Genomic DNA, 15,937 nt, shown 5'->3' with positions numbered 1-15,937 from the left:
TTGTACCGAAGCACAACAACATATATTTCAGTACAGCCCATCCCGAAGATGGGTGCCTGTTGCCGCCCTTTAGAAGAACTAGTTCACCTCATGATTCAACGTCTGTATCAGAAATAACATGAAAATGCTGTTTTCCGTATGAATCCTTCAGTCTCACATTGTTAACAAAAGTCCTGCTTACAATTTCCCACCAGTCATCTAGGGGACACAGCAGGAACTGGTAAGATGATATTCATGTATATTTTGGGGGGTTGTTTATAATATGAGTCTGTGGGATGCATAAAGGACAACTCTGTAAAACAGCTGACTTAAATAAGGAAATACATTTATTAAGCAATAAATATATAATACAGATTAAACAAGCCCAAAAATTAAAAGATTGATATTAGTCACATTTTTGAGAAAAGTCAATAAATATATTTATATGGCTCTGCCATCACATGTTTTCCATTCCAACATAAGCATATCGTCACATTAAAGTTCCACATTGATGTCTCATTTAGGTTCTTGGCCATATTGTCTCCCTGTGCCTCTGCAGTCCTCCTTGTCCCTTCAGGAAGACTGGATACATTGATAAACTTGTTTTTTGAAATCAGTGTCTTTTGTCCTGTGACATGTTTCCTCATCATTCCAAAAAGTCCTTTGTGTGTCCAGACACTACATCACTCAAGGCCTCAGCTTGGGTGTGTTACAGAGACATAAACATATAACCTGTTTTCAGACACTACAACATCAAAGCATTCAAAGGGTTATGGTGGCAGCATTATGCTGTGGGGATGCTTCCCTTCAGCAGGACAACAACCATAAACATACACTACCGTGGAATGTTTTACATCAAACAATATTCATGTGCTAGAATGGCCTAGTCAAAGTCTGAACCCAACTGAACTGTTATGGCAAGACTTGAAAGCTTTTGTTCAGAAATGCTTCCCATCAATAATCAGACAGAGCTTCAGCTAACTTGCAACAAGAAATAGTCAGACATTTCAGGCATTAGTAGAAGATGCAAAACTGGTAGAGACAGAAAGAGTTGAAACGGCCAGAGAAGCTGGAGAGAGTGGTTTCTTTACTTCAGTATTTCATACTTTCATAGTTCAACTAGATAAAAAAACACATTTTTTTATAACAAGCTTACAAGGATGCTTTTAATAAAATATTTTATTTATTTATTTATTTATTTATTTATTTATTTATTTATTTATTTATTTATTTATAAATAATTAAGTGACCACTTTAAATCAACTTTTTTTTCCCATTCCACTGATGATTTTCAATGATCAAACTAACTGACCAGCTCTTGTTCGGATGTTTTTAGGTGAAGCTGATTAATGTTTACTGTGCAGGACAGTGACGGTCAGCTCACGCACCACTGAACAACTGAGCACCCGACAACCCTTGAAGCTGTTTTCTTTTGAAAGAGCCTAAAGGAAGTTGATATGTTGGGTGTGCTCTTTACTTTGTTTTAAATTCAGCGGTAATTGCGTGGAAGCGAGTGTTTAGTCAGGGGAACTTGTAAAGCGGCAGACAGAAGAGGAGCGATCTGAAGCATCAGGTCAGATCCGGGACAGCGGGGACAGATCCGGGACAGCGGGGACACGGCAGGACGAGACAGCAGGTCATCGCTGCAGACATGTAGGTTCCACCTTTCATTGTCATGGCAGTGTTTATATGAAAGCTGCCTGTTCCAGCTCTCTGTCAGGTCTGACGGACCGGATCTGCTGTTCTGTCTGTTTCTGGACGGAGCGGCTCCACCTGTTGTCCCGAACCGGGAGCCCAACATGTCCAGTACTGCAGGGCCAGCTCAGCCCATCATGTGGCTGTTTGAACCTCACAGCAACACTAGAAGTCTGCTGTCCCGCTGTCGGTCCTCAGCACTGCGCTTCAGTTTGAAATTCTGTTTAACTTAAATATTATACATATAATGATGTTTATTTAAATATATATCCAGTTGTTCATAGTAATCAAACTTTTGAGATCTCCCTTAATGTCACACATGAACAGCTATGATTAGTCTGGCAGCATAATAACCTATAATGAGATACGGAATGTCACAAGTTTTAAATCAGAAATGTTGTCATTACTGGAACCTTTACRGAATGATGATTTACTCACACTGGTATTCTAGTCATTCCACATCCAGCTGGCTGTATGAATATGGCTCTGTGATTCTTGAGATAAGGGACAAAATGGGTTAAAATCTTTACAAGAAATAATGTAATTATTCCTCAAGCTTATGTATTCAGATATGACAATTAATGTTTTGGAAATGTAAAGATGCTAAGGTGCAGGCTCCCAGCTGTAACATTTTTTTTGGGAAAATTACATTTTTAATGGACCTTACTCAGAACTTTGTCAACACCATCTGAAAAAAATAAATATAAAATTATTTTTAATTACCCTATTAGTGATAGTTCTTCTCAGTTTTACAAACAAATGCTTCTCAAAAAACAAAATAAATATTATTTAAAACAAAAAAATAACATAAAATCCATCTGACGGAGTTGATACAGAACTGACAGTGGTGACACACTAGTGAGTAAAAAGAAATAACTGAAGTAATGCCAGTTAAATGGCATTACATAAAGTAATGCCATTTATGTAAAATACATTCAAATGAATTAACTGCACATACTGCAAGAACCCGGGATGAGGGGGGTGGGAAGGTGACTAAGACTAAGACTAATAAKGTCCTGTATCAGAACAATAATAGTGCTGCATCTTTAAACATAGGGAGTTTCACAGAAGGATCTGCTGAGGACCGACCATTTGGATACAGGGAGAATAAGAATYGGGGGAGAACTCAGGCTTTGTGAGTGCCAGAAAATGCTGCCCAGCCACACATTCTGCTGCCGTTCAGTCAGGAAGCTGGTGATCTGCTGACAGGTGGAGGTTGGCACTGTGAGCTCGGTGAGCTTCTGGTTCAGGATGTCTGGGTTGCTGGTGTAGAAGACCACCAGCAACCCAGGATCCTGGTGAAAGTCTCCTGGTGGTCAAGGTACTACTGGACTAACTGCAGTCCCAAATTGACTGAATCATCCACCAACCTGTTTGCCTGGTAAGTAAACTGCAGGASTCATAGCAGGGGAACATATTTTTCAAGTTAACTGGACTTTCTCTGCCATTTAAACCGATCCTTATTATAGACTCTATGGGTCAGGAACAGTGGTGGGGGCATCATGATAATTGAAAGAGTGAGGAGTGAGCAAAATGTGGGTTAATCATAATTGCTGTTATAATATTTAACAAGGGTGTCCATATGTGCACTTGGCACCAGGACACCGTGGGCCACAGTTCAATGATCGGCTTTGTTGTTGTTTCATCGGATCTGGAGCCACACGTCTTGGACACTCAGGTGAAGAGAGGTGCAGAGTTGTCCACCCTATGGAGGAAACCGGGTGTCTGGGCTCTCCCTTAGAGATATGGTGAGAAGCTCAGTCAGCTGGGAGGGACTCAGAGTAGAGCTGCTGCTCCTCCATGTCAAGAGGAGCCAGTTGAGGTGGCTCGGGCATCTGGTCAGGATGCCTCTTGGAGCACYTGGTGAGGTGTTCCATGCACATCCCACCGGGAGTAGACCTCGGGGAAGACCCAGGACATGCCGGAGGGATTATGTTCCTTGGCTGACCTGGGAACGCCTTGGGATCCTCCCAGAGGAGCTGCAACAAATGTCTGGGGAGAGGGAAGTCTGGGCTTCCCTTCTTAGGCCCTGTTTACATGACAATGATCCAACGAAATTGGAATTTTTATTTAGTTTCTGTTAACACATTTACATGAAGACGTTCTAATTACAATCTTTGTTTACACAGTAACGGTACACATCGAAAAGGTGTAATGCTCTCGCCACGCCACTAGTTGGTGCTMGGTTCTTTGAAACTAAGTGCGCATGTGTTAAAAAAAAAAAAAGATCTACTTGAAAGCATGTCGATTCGTGTTTCCCCATCAGGTACCGTTCACCCAGATATTGGGGAAAAACACGCACTGTGTGTCTGATTAGGATGCAGTTGGAAAAAAATGGGATAACTTTGCTTAAACACGTTTTTTGATCTTTTGCGGTGTCCGTAATTCTCTAGATAAGAACAAGCGACTGCTTGTTATGATCGCTAAACAAGCACACGTGTATTTTGCCACCTGGGCTGTGCGGAGCGGTGAAGAGACTCTGAGGGAACCGTATCTGATGGGGAAACACGAACTGTAGTAACACCAGCATCGTCAGTAGCTTCTTCTTCTTCTGTGGATTGTTGGAAGCAGTTTTGCGTCATACTATGYATGAGGTGGGAATTCCCTGACAGAAAAGATCCATTTATTCTGTTTACAAGACAACGGAGGCCAGTATGTTTTAGAAACATCGCACTCTGGAACCCGTTTTCAAACTGTGCCGTTGTCAGAGAAAACATTCGCCATTTTTGTTTGAAATGGCGAATGTTTCGTTGTGTTTCGTACAAACACAACGAAATTCTTCAGTTTTCACCCGAAATTGTTGTCGTGTAAACGGGGCATTAGGCTGTTCCCCCCCATAACCCGACCCTGGATAAGCGGAAGAGGATGGATGGATGAATGAATGAATGGATGAATGAATGAATGAATGAATGAATGAATGGATGGATGAATGAATGAATGAATGAATGAATGAATGAATGGATGGATGGATGAATGAATGAATGAATGAATGAATGAATGAATGAATGAATGAATGAATGAATGAATGAATGGATGGATGGATGGATGGATGGATGGATGGATGAATGAATGAATGAATGAATGAATGAATGAATGAATTAATGAATGAATGAATGAATGAATGAATGGATGGATGGATGGATGGATGGATGGATGAATGAATGAATGAATGAATGAATGAATGAATGAATGAATGAATGAATGAATGAATGAATGAATGGATGGATGGATATTCAACAACAATATGGCAACAATGCCATGTTGTTAAAACATTGTCAATTCCTAAAAGGGAAACAAAACAGTCCTGACCAGATGATCAGCTTGATTTCAGTGCAGAAGAGYAGCAACTCAACTCTAAACCCCTTTGGATGACAGAGCTCCTCATCCTCTCTAAGGCTGCATGCAGTCATCTTAGGAAGTTCATTTCAATCAAATGTATTCAGSATGTTGATCTTTCAGTCATGATCAACAAGGAATGACCTCAGGCTAAAATTAGGTTTGCAAAGTGTGGACAGTAGGTCCTCTGCATGGTGGAAATATGGACTGCCAGGACACGCCGTTGATGCAGAAGGACAGTTTATAGAAAATATCAGCTACAACATGTTTGTCATTAAATACTCATGTTTCTGCTTTCATTTTAATTTGATCATAAACAAGATCACAAACATCCAGCAACTTTATTCAAAACCAGATTGGGCCCTCCTATTGACTTACTTTGACTAAACAAAACAAGTGATTTTGAAGAAAGAGTGATTTGTCTCATTTTTTTTATTGCTGAAAACAGACAAACCCTGTTTTAGGATCAAGAAAGATGAAAATAACTCAGAAAAWGTAGAAAATTGTTTACCTTGTAGCAGATGTTTATGTTTCAGATTGTTTGTTTTGGTGATATATTGCATGTTTTKTTTATCCTTGAAGAAGCAAAAAAAGACTGTCACATTATTTTAGTATTTTGATTTATGAAAACATTAAGATTGTAGTGGTCTTTCTTGTGAGTGAAATATAAATATTTGGTTTCCATGATGGGGTTTCATTTATTTAGAAATGGTTGGATTCATGACTGTAGCCCTGGATCTAACACAACAATATAGAGATGCACAAACAGAATATCTGAACTAATAAAATTTTTTGAAGCAATTAATTTGTACCTCACAATAGCACAAAGCCCATTGGCCTAAAGCACCTTTTTAAATTTGCAAGTGTTTCATAACTTTTCAGTGACTCATAAAGTGTCAGTCAACATTTCCTGACAATCTGGAAAAGCTTTCTGAAATGTCAACATATTGCAACAGAAAAAAATGACCTCAACACATGTTTGAAATACTTTACATGCCAGCTCATTCAGACTTTTGAGAAGTTGAAGTAAGTCATTGTTCTTTGCTGCTTGGATTCCTACATGTGGCTCTGCAGTATGGAACCTACTTTATCTAAGTTCAAAATCATGTTATTCTGGTGGACAAAGGAAGACAGTTTTCCCTAAATAATGCTGTTGCTCATTACTCCAAGATGTCATGAGTCCAATAGCAGTGTCCTGATGGCAGGTGCAGATGTTATGTGATTGTGTAATGAGYTAAAAGAAGCCCACCATTTGTGTTTTAAAACTGCTGTATGTAACTTGTGTTAAGTTATATTTGTTCAGACTGTCTGAACAAATATCTCCATGTTGTCCATAACTTGAGACAAATAATATGTGAAAAGATTGACCTCTTCCACCTCCTCTCTGATCTAGTGCTGTCTGAAAGAGCACTGCTCCAGACCAAAAACAACCAATCAGGGCCAGGTGGAGGGTCAATCATGAACATGAAYTTGCGCATACACAAGTTTGACTGACAGCGCTAAGGCCCTCCTCCTGGCTTTGATTGGTTGTTTCTGAATGACCTGTGTATTTGCACAGATGACAGCAGGTCCATAGGGAGAAGGCAGAGAAGTTTGATTCTTTTCACAGATTATCTGTCTCATACAATACTGTCATGAAATAGCTATGATCGTTTTTAACAAATTTACATTAAAAAAATAATAATGATAATAATAATAATGATAATATGTGTTCTTTTTTTWACATGTGTTGCATACTGCAGCTTTGATGTGATCTCTGTAATTTTTTTTTAGCCCTGACCTACCCACCTCTTCCAAACTCAGGTTACTGTGTGTATAGACAGCTTGCCATGGCAACCAGGTGATATGATCAACCAGCTTCAAGTGTGAAATCAGCTGGTCAGCTTCAGGTGTGGTTGTTTGAAGGCTTGAAGGCTTGTGATTGGCTGACATAGGTTTTAGCTTTGCCCCACACTGCCCTCTATGGGTGTGACATGTTTAAAGCAATGTTCAGTAATGTAATTCAGTTTGTGGGGATGAGATTAGTTTATAGAAACTAATGTCTTYGCTACATTGTTTTTAAAAGATCCGGCTATGTGAGGACTAGGCCTCAGTCTGCTGAAGTCAGTCACTGTCAGACGCTTCAGCAGCTGCCTGGAACACCATCACTGCCCTCATGGTGCGTCTGCCTTAGCTTGTTATTGAAATAGCCATCACTAGTCTGCAGGTGACCCCTCCTGACCCCACTGAGGGACAAGGGTGTAGGAAAATGGATGGATGGATGGATAGTCTGCATGTGTTCCAGACTGAAGTATGATATTGTTTTGGCATCAGTTAATTTTTTAGATATTGTTTGCTGAACTGTTTCATCAGACTTCAGGCTCATTAATGTTAGAGTGTCTGGAAAACTTTCCTTATATCTGCATTTAGATTTCAGTGTATCTAAATAAACATGTTAAAAGGATTGTTTGGATTTTTTTAAAGAAGGATTCAGTTAAAATCTATGAGAAGTCATTATCTTACCTGTGACAGATAATTATCTTGGTATCATTGTTTAGAAAAATCATGTTTTGTTCCAGGATGTGTGTAGTATAAGTTAATCTTATCAAACTGGATGTTTGAGTCTCTGAGTGGCTGGTCACCTGTCAAAGCTGTTCAACCTGAAAATCTGAACCTGTTGCATCTCACCTCTAAATCAGCTTTTCAAGCTGTCCTGTTTAATGTTGCTGCAATAAAAATGAATGTTGTAACAGGTGATAATATTGGGCTTGGGCAGAGTGTGAGAATTCTCCCCCACACCTTCCTGCATGCTGTTGCTTTCTCTGTGAAATGAACAGGAAGCCCATTTTTCTTTTTTGAAGGTCACAATGTCTGATTACCTATTTTAGCTAATGATCAGACCTGAGCTAACAAGCTGCCTGAATCAGATCCAGATGCGTGGGTAGACCATGTAGATCAGGTGGAACATGGACGGTTCGCTCCCAGGTGTGCAGACTTCATGCTACATGTGAACTGATTAGCTTTATCAGGATCARAACCAAACGCTCAGCCTGTAGGACCATTTTCTTTTCTCTCTCTTTCTCTCTAACAAATATTTACCAGTCTGACTAAGGTAATATTTGCTCTGCCAGTCAGCAGGTTGTGAGATTAAAGGACCCCTTCCAAAAGCATTTTAACCTGAATCATGGATTTTGCTGACATATAAGCTGTTACCAGCTCTATATTGTACACATCTTCTGTGCTGGGCGTTTTTGCCGGTTTGTACATGTGAAACCTTTAGGACACTGTTAGTTCACATGTGTAGCTTGTTGCCTGGGAGTGAGAGCAGCTGCTGGGAAAGAACGTTCTGKTCTGGAAAGAGTCTTCATTATAAAGTAGTTCAGGTAATCACAGATTTTTACTACCTGCATGATTTTTAATTCCTTTTTATCTCCCATCCAGAATATTGATGTTGCTTTCGGCTGTGTTCAGGATTCTAAGTGAGAAAAATCCGTTTTGCAGCTTCAGTGTCAGTGAATTTATTTTTAGCCTTTTCTTGTTAGGCTGAATAGTTGAAAACATATTTCAAAATCCTTTACTGACCTAGAAACACATCTTTGAAAACAGTATTTTCAGATTTGAGCCTTCTTAACTCCTGCAGCTCAGCGAATGGAGCTGGTAACAGTTTGACTTTTTACTCACTTTTTGGCAACTGTCTCAATGTGGAGAAGATCTTAGGAGTTTCCTGCTATGGATAAAAAAAATTAATGTTAAAATTTTTAGCTATCATGGAAAATACACAGTAATGAACAGGACAATATTGCCTTTTGAAGTATGTTTGATTCCACTCTTAATCAGTTGAAGGGGATTTTGATCTTTTGTTGTCCATGCTTGTCCTTCCTTGAGAATTTTTAGTTTTTCCTTGATTTGTTTCCTGGACAGAAGTGACCAAATGCTGCCTGGGACTGTTTTTATTTAAGTCACTTGTACGGTACTTTAAGAGCACCTTTTGCACTTTGTTTACCACTGCACTTTAAGCATAATTTTGGACAGCAATAACCATTTGCACACAAGAAGTTTTATCTATTTAATATTTTTTGAGTATTTTAATAATTAGCATGTAGTCTTTTGTTCCAGGTTAGGGTTGTAACAAGGCAGCATTTTGCAGCTGGATTTTCAGTGCAGATGAAGGTCAAGGCAGAGTAAAGCACTAAAGGTATATTCACCTCTAGAACAGCATCAGGAACATCTCCAAAGACAACTGCAGCCTTAAACAGTCTCAGCTGTGAAAGACCAAACCACCTTTAATTCACAGCAGACTTCACCAATTTACAATTTACACCGATTTGAATAAAATGCATTTTCCAAATACAAATACACATTCTTATTTACTTTTTATAAATATTTTATGTTTTATCCTTACACCATAAGTACCATTATGAAACACCACAAAAACCACCACAAACAAACCAACTCCCCCCTGCTTTTCCTCTTTGCCTCCCCCTGATCCTGTAAATGGTGGAGAGGACACAGTACAGACAGGTGAGCTATTCTATCTTAGCACCTTCACACTTTAAACATTTGCTTAGGTTTTACTAAACAGTAGCCCTTCTTTGCTCTGAGTAATGATTATCCTCCCTTCACAGACAACCACCTCACCTCTCGGTGTGGAGAAGCTGCGCAGAATCCTGAACAAAAGGCTACATGCTAATCATTAAAATACTCGATAAATATTAAATAAATAGTTAAAACATCTTGTGTAGAAATGGCTATTGATGTGCAAATCTATGCTTAAAGTGCAGTGCGAAATAAAGTGATAGTTGAATTGCTAGTTTTAATAAAGAGCAAAAAGTGCTCTTAAAGTGCACCTTTAAGAGCACCTAGAAGTGACTTAATGGACCTTACCACAGGGGCCGCGTTTCATTGGCTAATGCCCATTTCACGTCACAGCGCAGCTATCACGTGCGTGACCGTCTCACAAACACAAGCTACAGTAGTAAACTCATGCTAATGTACATTGTGGATTGCAGAAAGTTTTTGCGTCAGGACTCGAAAAAAAAATGGTTCTCCACAGTCAGTGGGGTATCTGTACAGGCGATGTCCGGTATCCTGATTGTGTTTGTGGAACTAAAATTCAGATTTCCAAAATCTGAAACGGAATKCCTTCCTTGGATCAAAGCTTGTGCACGACCGCATTTGCAGCTCAACCGTCGTAGGATCAATAAGAACAAAGTGTCTGCTGGCGTAAGTATTATTGCTTTGCTTTCTTTGTGTTTAGTGAATGAAAAAAATAAAGTCAACAATAAACACATCCATTATGAAAACCTTTTAGCCAAGTACAGCATAATGGCAGTACCGATACAACTTCTACACCTTGAAGCCTGTCTGGTACACAGTCTTACGTTAGCTGAACAGATCAATATGCAATGTGTACCGTATACGACATACATTAAAGATTTTATTTTACCTGAAGAGGCTTTTTACTAAACTGTAATCGTGTTAGCCACGCTAATCGTGTTAGCCTCCGAGTACCGTGTATCAGGCCTAGGCACATACGAACATTTGCCAACAGAAATCACCCTCAAAACCATGAATGCTCGACTTACCCTGCCTTGCAAGAACAACAGGCATCAGTGATCTTGTCCACAGCTATATTTATGCTGAGGGTGTGAGGATCTGCTGTTTTCCTCATCGACCGGTAGCTTTTCGCTAGGTTCAGATTACGTAAATTTGTAACTTGAATTTACGTTTAAAGTCTCTTCTTTCAAGTCTAAATAGTAAATCTGCCCTATGGTGCCTCATCAATTCTAACATTATCAATGGAGATCAGTGTAATGAGTGAACATGGTGGTTGCAGCGAAGTATTAAAAAGTACCTACTGGCCATCTTGTAAGACAAACGAGTGTAACACATGCAGGAGTGTCTGTAAAAGCAAGAATGAAAAACAGTTGTTGAAGGACAGTAGAATGGCTTTCAAAGAAAAGATATATGTTGAATAGCAGACACTCAGTTGCTCTTTTATAACCAGATCATCTTTGTTCTAACAATTTCTCTGTTTACTCATTCTCCTTTGTGATTAGGATTGCTGATCAAATATTTCTTCTCACTGCCATTATCTGATTGTCACAATTTAAACAGCTCAGAAATTGAATTTTGCATGAAATAAAAACTGTTAGTGCCTCATTAGCAGTTTTCTGGTCCTTGCTCTGTTCTGCATGTCCTTTTGAGTGGAAGTTAGCTAAGGTACTGTTGTAAAGAGACAACATGTATATATTTTTGAATGAACTGAACAGGAAGTGATTTTATCTTGACAAACTGAAGTAGCCCTTTTTGTAGTTGGGCAAGAGGTGAAGATTTTGGGAGAAGTTATTTTGTTCTATAATGACCTGTCATTTAACACAGTGTTAAGTTGTAGAGACATTGATTGGTCATTATAATGAAGCAAAAGCTAATATGGACATATTGTTAAAAGGCATTAGAAGTTCAAAGTTTGAAAATGACATTGGCTAATAGATCATGTACTCCTCTCATGATCTATCCATGATCCATCAGAGCCGGGGTCTGCAGCTTGAGCTTCAGTCAAGTCTCCAGTCTTTAGAGTGAAGCTGAAGTCAAGACTTTAAAGTTARACATAAGTTGAAGCTGTTGTATCATAACAGTTCTGAAATTCACATTTTTGGTGCAAAAATKGCCAAAATTTCAAAATAAAAGGTATTAGTACCTCCTCTAAATAGTCTGGTCACTGCTCCATTAATGATRTAGACAGAGGAGATCTTATGGACTGTGCAGTTAAAAACATTGAATCACCGATTTCCCAACCGAAGTGTGTTCATAAACCTGATCAGTAAAGTAGACACTGATTCTATGTTGTGTTTCCAATAACACACGTTTAAGTTTCCGGTTGTCCCAACATATATGACAAGTTCAACACATTTGCATGTTACTGTACTAAACGCTGTAGTTTTATGTCAGAAAATATAGCAAAGAGGGAGACACCTTGGAAGACTTTTACTTTGAAAAATACTTACAGGAAATACTGATCTGTGTTACTTGGAAGGTTACATAATGACCAGAATTTTTTCATAGACAGTTAGGCTGGTTCCACCGCATTGTTCTCAGCAGAGCTGTTTTACCGTATCTGAATCACTCTGCCTGAGTATTGGCTAACAGGAAACACCTTTCTCATCTGGTCTCTTCTTCCTCCTTCATTTAGTCTACTCTGCCTGTTTTGTTTTTTTCATAATTACAGTTCATCATTGACAGTCCAGAAATGTCTTTTCCTCTGATGTTTTTAGGCAGATAATTCTGATTGGTAAGATTATGAGGAAAGATGAGGCTTTACCTGGCCGGTGCTAGTTGCTGGTTTCTTTTAGCTCAGTTCTGTCTTCTTTTTAAGGAATACAAAGAAAGTACATTTTATGTATATAGCACCTTTTGCAAATAAAAATGACAAAGTGTTTCACAGATAAAACAAGCTGAAAAACAAAGATATACAGATAAAATGCAATGACACAAAATAAAACAAAGTTAATTAGTTATAAGCTTTTCTTCACAATAATTTCTTCAACTGCTTTTTGAAAGAGTCAGTGAAGTCAGACCAACATAAAACCAGCAAGAGACTCTCTGCAACTGCCTGAAATGCCAGATCCCCACGATCTGACATATCAGATCATGGGGATCTGATATGTCCCCACGATCATATCAGATCCCCACGATCATATCAGATCCTCACGATCATATCAGATCCCCACGATCATATCAGATCCTCACGATCTGTATTTGGAGTTTTAATCCAAATTCCTGGATGAAAACACCCTGCATTTGGATATAATACATGGTTCATGCTTACATTTCTAAGTGAATGCACAAATCCCATTCATATCTTTGATTTTTATTAAGCTTAAAAGAAGCAGCATCAAAATTCTGGTTGTCGATGTATTTACAGATGGAAAAGTTTTAAGATTTATGCAATTTCATGATGACAGAAAAGTAACTGTCCAGATCAAGCTGATCAAGGGAAAAGAGGATCACTTAGATTGAGGAAATATTTGTTGTTGCGTAAGTAGCTTAATGGTGGACAACCAAAAAATGTTCTGTTGTAAACATGTGGTTTTTATGTGAGCATGCAGAGTTAATACTTAAAAATATGGCAGGTGAAGCTGATTAATTTTTGGGGTGTAACTAACAGACTCCAATCTACATGTTCCTGAAGAGTTGAACTTTCTGCAGGTAGTAGAGTTGCCCTTGGTTGGTTGGTTCATTTAGAGCAGGGGCCTGGAGCTCCAGTCCTCCAGGGCCAGTGTCCTGCAACGTTTACACTTCCCCGGTCCAACACTCCCCAAACGGCTGAATTACCTCCTCAGTATGGAGTCAAGTTTTCCAGAGTCCCGCTAATGACCACCTGAACATTTGACTCAGGAGTGCTGAAGCAAACACATCTCAAAGTAAGGACACCGAGCCTCCAGGGTTGGAGTTGCCCACCCTTGGTTTAGAGCCAAACTGATGTTTGTGTTGCATGTAGATCAAGTTGTGCTACTTTTCAGATTCTGGGAGTGCCCAACTAAGTGATGACCTCACCCACTAGAGTTTCAATTCAGCTGTAATGGAAAACCACCCAAACTGCTTAGAGTAGAGTTGAACCAGATCAAGCTATTACTAGATGCATTGGAAAAGAGCAATGGAGATCCTTTAGTACTTATAGATGTTGATGTGTGCTGCTGTAGAGACTGTTGTTTGTCTTTGTCTTTGAAAATAACCATTTTGTCTCTCTTTGTGGATTGATTGACATATGTAGTACCAGGAATAAGACATGTACTCAGGCTACGATAGATGAGCCAAGCAGTGTCCCGTTGTAGTGTTTAGTAATAGAAGAAGCTCTATCAGGCTTGGGTCCAGGGCTAGGAGTCTGGAATGTTATAGAGAATTCCTCCTCTGTGGAGTTTCTCTCCCCCATAGGGAGAGCTGCTGTTATCTCTGAGGCCTGTTCTACTGACAGAAAGCTGTCCACTGCACATAATTCATGTCTGTCCATCTATGTAGAAATCAGGGCCATGAAGAGACCGTTGGAGGGACAGGGGGCAGACACAGAATAAGATCGAAAAACACAGTACAAAAACATAATCCATATTAATGAAGATTCTAATATTTAATCAGATCATACTATGTCATTGTCATGTGGGGGGAATTCAAAGCAAATATAGTCTATATTTTGTAAAATTCAGCTTCTAGTTAAAGCGGAACTCACAAATGCACACAAGGGGGATACTTCACAGGCATCAGGTAAAATATGTTACACCAGTTAAATTAACAAAAATAAATAGTCAACCACTCAGAATTAAATTTTGTTTGGCCTTTAGCCACAATGATTTACTACAAAATCCACAAACTAAGAAAATAATAATAGTTATCCTGATAAATAACTCAGTAACCAAAAATTCAAAAGTCCATGTCAGTAAAGAAACTCAAATGGTTAAATGTCCAAATATTCTCGATCCTTTTTAACACGAATATTGTCTACAAAAGAGTTCCATATCCTGGGAGAATTTCTCCCTTTTAATCCAGTCCCAATCCAAAACGAAAAATCCAAAGCGTCAAAACCTCCCCCAAAAAATGAGAAAAAGAGKGGTACCACTAAAAATCCCCAAAAAGAAACGTAATGTCCAGATCTCTCCGGGAATGTCTTTCTTATCTCCCCCCCGGTGACGTCCTCTCGTTCCGTCGGCGTCCTCCTGCACCTGGCGGCGTTTCCTGGGTGAAAGCTCCAATCCAACTCCTGAARCGCAACGATCCGCGGCGCTGGGGCGAACTTTGATTGCCGTTTTATCACTTTTCTTCGATTTATTACTTGTTCTAAGCGTTCAGTCAATTCAAGTCTCCCGCTGCACGGACCTGACGGTGAGCGTCTTCCTCTCTGATTGCGCCGCTGCGCGCCGACGCACACGCCCCTTTTTATACATTAATATCAGCCACACCTAGAAACCMAATATGACCTGCCCAAAAATCAGTTTTAAAAATGGAAATTCGGATTTATTTTACCATTAAATAACAACTGTTATACAAGCCAGATGATACATTTACTCTTCAATGTATTTATCCAGGAAAAAAACAAACATAGTGGTTATGTTACAATCTTCCCCGACAGGTATAAAGTTGCTGCTTCTGCTGCTGACAGAGCTGGAGGGCTGTGCTGATCTGAGACTGTAGTTATGAAACAGACCAGAGGAGAGAAGGTCACTGGTTATGAAGCATGTTATTAAATAAGCAAATTTGCTGCTATTTTACTAAATAAACCCTAATCTCCATAGCACCTTGGCTGCAGACTGCTTTAAAGATAAAAAAATCTCAGAGGGATTAACTCTATAATTTTTCAGTGTTCGCACCTCTGAAATCTAGAATTGTAAGGTTAGGATCAATTATTTTCATTAGATTTTGTCATCAACAAGATGTTGAGAAATATCCTTGCATTTGGTGACGGATCTTGTGACTGGTACGTTTTGGAAGCCGCTGCTCTCCCGTCTTTCTCCTTCTCTCTTTTTTCAAAAAGACCATCGGCCAAATTTAATGTCATGTCTCCGGCAACTATTTGGAGTTGTTATCCGTGGCTTCTACTAACCTGAATTGTCCTATTTTTGGTCCATCACCCGACACAGCAGTCCTCCAGTACTCTGCCACGGAACTCTTCAAAATCCGCTTACAGCTACATGGAGCACCACCACCAGCTCTGCTTCTACATGCCGATATTTTCTACCTGCCCTGTAAGAAATACATCCATCGAGGCTCTCGCCGGGTCTTCTGCAGTAACGGACCTAACTCCATTGAATCCACCTGGTCTACTGGTCGTCGTCCACGAAGAAACACCGGTCGCAAAGCTGAGCACAGTGTGCTAGCCCGCGTAGCTAGGTCAGCTAACGCGTAGCTAGGTCAGCTAACGCGTAGCTAGGTCAGCTAGCGCGTAGCTAGGTCAGCTAGC

General features: G+C 39.6%; 1 protein-coding gene across 2 annotated transcripts in view; it reads left to right on the top strand.

Moving 5' to 3' along the window:
* The first annotated feature begins 1,452 nt into the window (after positions 1 to 1,452).
* The window catches only part of ripor1 (RHO family interacting cell polarization regulator 1), a 70,309-nt gene continuing 55,824 nt past the window's right edge, over positions 1,453 to 15,937 (top strand). Inside the window, exon 1 of one of the 2 annotated variants that reach the window (XM_008410931.2) lies at positions 1,453 to 1,632. The gene's annotated coding sequence lies outside the window, so the exon portion shown is untranslated. Of the gene's footprint in view, positions 1,633 to 8,316; positions 8,373 to 15,937 lie in introns of those variants that run through there. The other variant, XM_008410933.2, reaches the window with a different exon arrangement.

This window comes from Poecilia reticulata, linkage group LG6 (assembly GCF_000633615.1).
Source record: "Poecilia reticulata strain Guanapo linkage group LG6, Guppy_female_1.0+MT, whole genome shotgun sequence".
Lineage (NCBI taxonomy): Eukaryota > Metazoa > Chordata > Actinopteri > Cyprinodontiformes > Poeciliidae > Poecilia > Poecilia reticulata.
Note: the sequence above shows the minus strand (reverse complement) of the source record. Positions and strands in the feature narration are given on the sequence as shown.